A 9,410-nucleotide genomic window follows, 5' to 3' on the forward strand; every position below is an offset into this window, starting at 1 on the left:
GTATCTTCGAGTATTTGCAGTTGTCTGGATGATGTATGGATGTAGTCATGATGTTTCATTGCCTATACGAGAGTAGTGAACCAGTCATGTTGTTTACTTTTCATGTATGAGTCTATGTATAATTATGTTGAGACTTTATTCGCCGTATTTTTCGCTTTTTCTGCTTTCTTCCGGGATTTGTCGCTGGCTTTTCCACAATTTTATTTTGGGTGTTTCTCATCTCGATTGTGTTGCCTTGGGAAAAATTCACAATAGGATGACGCGGGGAGGCAGCAGTAGCAACGTTCGTGAGGGAACTCCTGTTCGTCGTTGCGCATGACAGGCAGGACAGTCTCCCGAGCCGTACGTTCAGCCACCACCTCCACCGCATGATCCTCCCTCCACCGAGCAAATTCTGCGTATGTTTGAAGAGAAAAGAAACAATGATCTGATTGATATATTGAGAAGTGTTCGAGCTATGGTTGGACAGAATGGAAATCAGAATGGTCATCATTCAAAGCTGTCAGATTTTCAGAGGACCAGTCCACCCAGTTTTAGTTGGGATGTTGACCCGTTGGATGCCGACGATTGGTTGCGTACAATGGAGAAAAAGCTTGAGATTGCCCGTACTGAAGGAAATGATAAAGTTCCATTTGTAACTCATTACCTTGAAGGCGCAACTGCCATATGGTGGGAAAATACCAAGGCCATGTGGCCGAGTGATGAGGAAATCACCTGGGAGAGATTTAAGGATAAGTTCCAAAAATACCACATCCCTACTGGAGTTATGAAGACCAAGCAGCGTGAATTTCTTGCACTCGTCCAAGGAAATCAGTCTGTGTCTGAATATCTGCAAAAATTCAATCATTTGGCTCGTTACTCTCTGTATGACGTGGCCACCGAAGAAAGGAACGTTGACAGATTTCTTGGAGGCTTAAATCCGCAACTTCGGTGTGCTCTCAGTATGTTTGATTTCACGGATTTCCAAACCCTGGTGGACAAGGCATTCATTGCTGAACGGGAGCACAAGCTGATATCCGATAATAGGCCTGCTAACGACAACAAGCGCAAGTTTGAGTCAAAGAAGGATGGGCCACCTGTGCAAAAGGCTCGTACCTGGCAGCAGACTCAGGTGGAATACATGCCAAATTGGCAACAGAATGTTAACAAGACCACCACCCAAGTCAAGAATATTGTGACCAATCCAATGCATGAGGAGTGTCAGTGCAATAATTCTTGTTTCATTTGCGGGCAGCATAGACATTATGCAAAGCAGTGCCCCAAGAACAACAAGACGAATGCCCTAAGCCGGCCGCAAGTCAATTTTATGGAGTCACGGTCCAACCAGCAAAACTTCACTAGGCACGTGCATCATATCTCTGCCGATGAAGCCCAAGAGAAGCCAGAAGTCGTTATTAGTATGTTTTCTGTTAATGACATACCTGTCATAATTTTATTTGACTCTAGGGCTTCCCATTCTTTTATTTCTCGGACTTTTGCCGCCCAAAACAATTTTCCTTGCACAATTTTGGGCAAAAATATGCTGGTACAAACCCCGGGATCTATAATAAAGAGCAATCCGGTCTGCCGTGATCTGGAGGTCAATATCAATGGGGTCTGTTTTCCAACATCTCTGATAATCATTGAGTCTGAAAAGTTGGATATTATATTGGGTATGAATTGGTTGACCAAATATCGAGTTTGCATAAACTGCGCAACCCGAGAAGTCAATCTGACCAGTCTGGGTGGGCAGCTCATAAAATTCTATGCTCGCAAGAATATACCCAAGCCAGAATTAGTGTGCACTGCTGTGGTTGAATTGGAATTTATTCCTGTGGTCAGTGAGTACCCTGATGTGTTTCCAGAAGAACTGGCAGGCATGCCACCAGATCGGGAACTAGAGTTTGCCATAGATCTTGTGCCCGGAACCGCACCATTATACAAGAAGTATTACCGGATGCCCTCACCAGAATTAGTGGAGCTAAAGAAACAACTTGATGAATTACTCCAGAAAGGTTATATTCGTCCCAGCTCTTCACCGTGGGGATCACCTGCAATTTTCGTGGGCAAAAAGGATGGTAGTCTCCGTATGTGCATAGGTTACCGCCAGCTAAATGAGGTCACCATCAAAAATAAATACGCGCTGCCAAGGATTGATGATCTATTTGATTAGCTCACTGGGGCTAAGGTATTCTCTAAAATCAATTTACGAACCGGATATCATCAGCTCAAGATTAAAAAGAAGATATTCCTAAGACCGCATTCACTACTCGGTACGGTCTTTACGAATATACCGTGATGTCCTTTGGTCTCGCCAATGCCCCTGCTTTCTTCATGCATATGATGAACAAAGTATTTATGGACTTCCTCGACAAATTCGTGGTAGTCTTCATCGATGATATCCTCATTTACTCCAAGATTCATTCTAAGTGGGGGAGGTTTGTGACAGTCTGGGTTTTGCCCCTTCTTATTTGCTTGATTTTCATTTGAAATTTTTTGAAACTTGGAGTTTCTGAATCTTTTCATATGGACTTCAACACTTTGGCATCCTTGGCTTTCACCCAAGTGCTTCACTTCCCTCCTAAATCATTATTTCACTTCTGAACCACACAAAAATAATATTTGGAATATTTTTCTTAAAAGAAAAATATTCATTTTCTCTCTAAAACCCTAAGCCAGATCTGTTTGCTTCAAAGCAACCCCAATTTTTATGGCTCAAAAAAATCTGAGATAATTCACAAATATTCTGTGAACCCTAGTGCGCCTTCCTAAGCAAAAATATTTCATCACTTTTTGGAATATCTTTGCTACAGAAAATCTTTTCTATTCTGGACAGAAATGGTGGTTTCTACAGCAACTACCATTTTACTTACTCCATTTGACCGGAAATTTCTTGTGCATCTTTACCTTAGTAACTTATCACTAGCCTCCAAAGCACAGTTTCAAACTCCAAGCCATTTGACCACAGTAACATCACAAAGTTACTGACCAGAAACTTACTTGGTGTGTGAAAACTTCTCTACTGCACCTGGATCCAAACCAAATCATGGTAACACTCAAAACTACCACGAACAACATGCCAGACATTGAGTTTTTGCTTAGACCGACCTGATGTCATAGTTCACGCGGTGACCGCGTTCGTCCAAGCGTGCTGGCATGCAGCCGACGCGCTCTGCGACGCGCCCGAGCCTCTGTTGCTCGCGTGCTCGCTTCCCCGCCTGCCTAACCATGCCAAACCTCGCCACCATCATCGTCTCAATGCTCTTAACTCCTCCTGGCGCTCGCCGACGCCGGAGCTCACCGCAGCGAGCACGGGCAAGGTCCGGCCAGCCCAACAGTGCGGAGCGCACTGTGCTCGTCGCCACCCTCTTGATCCTGTGCTCGTCTCCGCCTGCCCACAGTGGTCGCATGACCTCCGTCGCCTTCCCCCCCTCTCACTGACGCCGCTCGTCGCCGGGCGCCGTGCACAGGTGTCCACCAGCGGAGCCCGAAGCACCCTCGCCGCTCGCCTATATATAGAGCCCTCCCCGGCCTCCTCGAGCACCAGCCAACACTCACACCCCACGATCGAGTAGGAAGTCAGAGCCCGGCCGGGCAGGCCTCAGGCCGCTGTCCTCGAGCTCGAGCTCACCCGCGATCCCCTCTGGTCGCTACGGTAGCTCCAGCTCCTTCCACGCCTGGGCGACCTTTCCAGGGCCTCCGCCTCTCTCCGGTGAGGCTGTCCCACCCGCTTGGAGCCCCTGGAGTGACCTCTGCTCGCCGTCTTCCTCAACTCCGGCGACCTCCACGTTCTGACTCCGCTTGCGAGGTTGATTCCGACACCGTCCGACCGCCCCTAGCTAACCTACGGGTATGGGCAGGTGCACCTCAACCCCCTCCCGCCATCCCTCCCTCTTGTTTGGGCCAAGGAGCCCTCGTCGCCGGCGGGAGCTCCGGTGAAGCCGCGGCCCCCTCTGTTTCCCTCTCTCTCTTTCCCCACCTGACTAGCGGGGCCCACTAGTCAGCCACTCAGTACGTGCGTGAAGCGGTACGAGTGGTGGCGCCCCTGGGCTTTACGCCTTCGATGTCACCCCCCAGTCTATTTCAAATTCATTTGAATTTACAGAACACTTCAAACAGTCATAACTCTTCAACCATAAGTCCAAATGAATTGATTCTTTTTGCATTGTGTTCTTTGATAAGAAATCTAGCAGCTCACCTAAGATGAGATTTTTCTAAGCTGTCTAGAATTTCTGGTGATTTTCAAAAGTGTTCTTGATATTTTCTTGTTGTGTCTAAAACCATTTTCAGAAGGTGAAGCTTGTCTTGAGGATCACCAGGAGGCTTGTGAACCTCATCTGCACTAAGGCAAGCCACAACAATATTTTCATGGTGCCATTTCAATATTTGTGATTTTCTTACTTGAATGAAAGGATTAATCCATGCATTTAAATGATTATGGAGTTATTTATATTCTGTTAAATATTGGTTAGTTGTTATGCTTGAGTTACATAATGGTTGAAACTAGTTTAGTGGATAAAGCAAGTTAAGATTTATTTGAGGTGATGTTAGAAATAATTTTGTTATGTATGTTAGCAATTATTTAAAGCTATGTTTTTTCCCTCTTAGATTGATAAAAACTTGTTAGAAAATGTTCTGTTAAATACTTGTTTAATCATATTATTTGTCTTGCAGAATGTTTGAACCCAACTTAGTGATAAAGAAAGTAAGAGTTGTTGACAATGAAATCTTTTTGACAAGCATATGAGAAATTTATCAAAGTTACTTTCTTGCGTAAGAAGTTAATAAACTTGTGGCAAAATATTTTGGTTAAGTTGTGAGTCATTTGAGCAAGTAGAGTAAATTGAGTTGTTGACGTTATGCTTGGTGTGTATAAGGATGACATCGGTCATTTTTATCATTATATGATGCATGTGTTATTTTGCATTTCATGGCATGCTATGACACCGGTCATTTTTTTTAAACCTGAATATAACTCAACTTGAATATATCGTTGACTGGGTCATGGTGCCGCTGAATCGAGTTTCTTTCCAGTGCAACCACATTTGCCTTTGTGGGAAGGCCTTGATTCGGTCCATTGACACGGCCTCTGGTCGGTGCCTCCATCTAGGGAAGGTTATGTCGTGCTTGCCCTGGCCCGATGAGCAGACATAATCTTGTGTGCTCTATGATGAGATTATGGTACCGAGTCCCCGAGTGGGGATGTCCCCGAGTGGGAGTGTTTTGACCACGACGGTGTCGGGTGTCTTTGGTAGACACGGGGCCACCCAGGACCAGCCCGTTGGGGAATTTGGGTCCGAGTGGCCGGGAGAGTGTTGTGGCAATGGAGGGGTTTTGTCGGGATGCCCTTGGTCCACCCGAATGGGAGTGAGAGGCCATGTGTTCCGTGGTGTGGGTACAGTGTGCTACCTCTGCAGAGTGTGTAATCTATCGATAGCCGAGTCCACGGTTACGGACACCTCGTAGTAGGTCCCACCATGAGTCAACGTTTAATAAAAATTGCACACTAAGTGATGAACTTTGCATTGTTGATGGATGGCAGAAAGGCCATCGAGGCATTTGGGACCAAATGATAGTCGTGGTTGTGATCGTCGTAAGGATCACGAGTTGTTCTTGAGAAAGACCACTTTGGTGGTGTGTTCTGACCACTTTGGTGGTGTGTTCTGACCACTTTGGTGGTGTGTTTGTGATCTGACCACTTTGGTGGTGTGTTTGTGATCCAGAGATGATCACGGTTGGTAAGCTGTCCCGAGGGACGTTCGAGCATGAGCACAACATGTTGGCATATAGTGTTGCACTTTTAATAATTGATTAAATATCATGATATTGTTTGTCATTATGATGATGCCTGTTGTGAGCTTGCAAGTACATTCAATGTACTGACCTGGCGTGTCATGCCAGATTTCAGGAAAGTGTCATTGGAGGAGAGCGTTGTCCGAGTCTAGATCGTGTCCACATCGGTGTCCCTGTGATATGGAGCTTCCGCCACGACGTTATTCCGCTGCCACGTAGTTGTTCCTATCGAGGCCCATTTATGTTCACTAAATAATGTACATATTGTTCAGCCGCACCGAGTGTGCCGCTTGGCCTCGACAGCTGTTATAATGTAATTCTCTTCCGCTAGCATCAATAAAGCGGTTGTTATTCTGTACCAAGATGTTGTGCGTTGCTAGAAGACATGGTCTCTGGGCTGGCAATGTATGGTAAACCGGTCGCTCTAAGCCGGGGTGCCACAGCGAAGCTCCCGGTCCAGCCGAGGTGACGGAGCAGGTTGGTAAGGTGACGTTGCAGCCGCCGTGCCAGCCAAGGTGTTGAAGCGGTTCGGCGTGACAGACATCAGTTTGAAGAAGCTACGGCTCAGCCATGCTGATGCTGGTCATAACTTGTGACGCGGTCAATGCCGGATTGATGAAGTGACCGAACGGCGATGTCGGCGTGCCTGACCCATGCAATCCGTGGGGCGATGGTGTTGGTGATGATTTAGCCTTCGCGATGCCGAACTCTTGTTCGGCTTACCGAGCTGATGATCCGATAAGGTTAGGCTCGGCTCGATGAATCGACGATTTGTCTAGCGCAGGTCGGCATACGTGGAACAAGGGTTGGTTTGACACCGGCACGACGGTGAAAATTACCTCTGAAAATTAGTAAAATTTATGAGCATGTGTTCGGAAACAAAACACAATACCCTAGAAAGAGATTCTTTCAAAAAGTTTATCCAATATCCCGTTGATGAAAAAAGATGAACTCAAGTCAGATTCGTATTCGCGCAAAAAACAGATCCGAAAAGGATGCACTAATCGGAAGGTTGCTGGAGTTTGAACGGTAGGATCGAGCTGAAATTTTGAGAGGTGGTAGATATGGAAATTCCGCAGAATATGAACGGTTGGATCTTCCAAATAACCTCCGAGCTCGGCCCTGGAGACCACGGCCTAAACTCGTCCAGATTCCCGTCCAGACTCGACAGGCCTCTGGTATATCATAGATCGCCGGAGATTCCTCCATCGAAAGGCGACGAAATTTTACAGAGTTGTTGTATACTCAATTCTGCACAATTCCACCAAAGGGTTCATCAAATCGACTTCTGAGAAGACGGTGACAGCGAAAACAAGTCTGTTGTACAGAAAAAACTGTGCGATCGCACGAGGGCAATGTTGACGATGAGCCCCGAGGCTCCATGGACGAGTTTTTCATGGTCTCGGTTGAGATTTGAGCCGATGATGATGAAAGTATCTGCCTGATCTTGATGATCTGACATGGAGCGTGGTCCTCGGTCCAGCTGAGGTGACCAGTCGAGCCGGCGACAAAGATGCCGACATCAACGATAAAGCTCGGCGTCGGAAATGATCAGAATTCCCATCGCACCGTGGCGACTGCCAGCAGGCTCTCAATAAAAGCACCAATGTCAGTTATATATCCGGCATATCTCATAGTAGGAGTCCTAAATTAGGCGTCTTGGAGCGATGGTAACATGAACACATGATTTTACCCAGGTTCGGACCCTCTTGATGGAGATAAAACCCTACGTCCTGCTTTTGATTGTATTCATATGGGGTGTAGTACATAGTACATGTATCTACCACGAGATTGTTCTAACAAATATTAGATTGTCTATTGATTAGCCTGGCCTCGGTTTATATAACACACCAGAGGCCTAGGGTTTAGAGGATTCCTTGTCTTGGGCACCAAGTCTTGTGAAATCCTTCTTGTATGCGGCATAGTCTGTTCGAAATGGCCCATAAGTGAACCGCCATGGGGGTCCTCGGCCCGATCCAGCTGGTTGGAAGACAACGTGGTGAGTACCTCCTAGTTCAGGACACCGTCAGCCACATACTTGACGTAGTCGGTGTTGATGCCCCACACGCTGCTCGGCTCGCCGACCCTGTAGGTCGCCACCGACGCGGTGCCTAGCAAGACTACCGCCGCCGCCACGGCAAGGAGAGTGATCTTCATGGCAGCCATTGGTTGCGGTTGGAGTTGGACGGAGGAATGCAAAGCAGAGGAGATGGAAGGCTGATGCTTTGCCCGGGATGGGGTTGTTGTTGTGTTTGTGCTGCCGTGTCGGACATGGCCCATATATACACATAGGAGGCCGTAGAGTGGCATTTGTATATTGAAGATTTGAAGGATGGGGCGTTGACCTGTTAGCTGGGCAGTCGGGGTAGGTGTCAGCTCATCCGAGTTCAAACCCTGACTTTGACGTGCAGTGCTTGTGAAGTTTCTTCTATAAAAAAAACCAACAAGAGTTAGTCTGGGGTTGGTCTCCCTTTTTATTATTAAAGATATGGTGTTGACTGGTCATGTGCGTTTGAACAAGCCAGTACTACTCGTGCTCGATCATACGCGGCCCGGGCTGGGTTGGTGGTAGCCGCTAGTGGCTAGTGGATCGACGCAGATTCTCTACCTGGGTCCTTTTGATCTCGAAACAGGCTCGCGCCACCAAAGTACATGGTCGAATGATATAAAGTGAAAAGATAACTCTCTAACACAGTAGATCTTGGGACATCGGGTGCATGACTATACCGGAAAAAAACATGGGGAAGAGAACACGGGAAAGTCAGAGTACAACGCCACACCACGCCTAGCACACCTAGTCTCCATGAAAAAAATCCCAAGAGAGAGAACGGCGCCGAGCGTAGCCGCTGTCGAGTCCGTAGCGGACATGGGTCTTCGCCAGCCTTGACACAGAAAGGAGAACCAAAACAACGTCTTCAAGAAGATAGTGGCGCCCGCTGGGTATTGTCATCGTCGGCACCAAAGCACGAAGCTTTCGCTTGACAGCTCATCTATGCCATCACGATTATGCCAAGCCATTCGTAGCGAGTTCCAACTCCTATATCCGGATCTGGACAAGGCCTATGCCAATGACATGAAACGCGCCCGAGCCACCAGCCGCTACACCCCTCGCCGCCCACACAACCAAAAGAGTAAAGCCACCACCGCCACCATGATGCCTGCCGGAGAGCCAATCATGGGGACCACCATCCGGGGCCACCACCCCGGCATCCCTGCCCCAAGACATCGCCACCCCACCACTTGATGACGCGCCAACCACAACAGGAGGTGTAGAAGGCCTTCCTTGCACTCCTAGCCCGGCATCAGTCTCTGGATCTGGGTCCACAACTTCGCAGTAGGAGGCGTCAACACCTGCATCCCTAGCTAGTCCCGACGGATCGCGGGGACACGATCCTGAGACTACTAATGCCCACTGTGTAGCTGAGAGCTAGCACGACGCCTAATCCGTGGCCATTGGTGTCGATCTGTAGATGGGGAATTTATGAAAATTATTGTCTCAGTACCGTTTTTGCCAAGTTAGCTAGTCCAGTCAGCACCACTAAAATTGACTCTAGAACCACCTTGGGGGCTAATTGATCCAGGTTTGCACATTTTATGGGGTGATTAATATATTTTGTAGGCAGGGGGTGATTAATCTG

This window comes from Triticum dicoccoides, chromosome 7A, assembly GCF_002162155.2.
Source record: "Triticum dicoccoides isolate Atlit2015 ecotype Zavitan chromosome 7A, WEW_v2.0, whole genome shotgun sequence".
Taxonomy (NCBI): Eukaryota; Viridiplantae; Streptophyta; class Magnoliopsida; order Poales; family Poaceae; genus Triticum; species Triticum dicoccoides.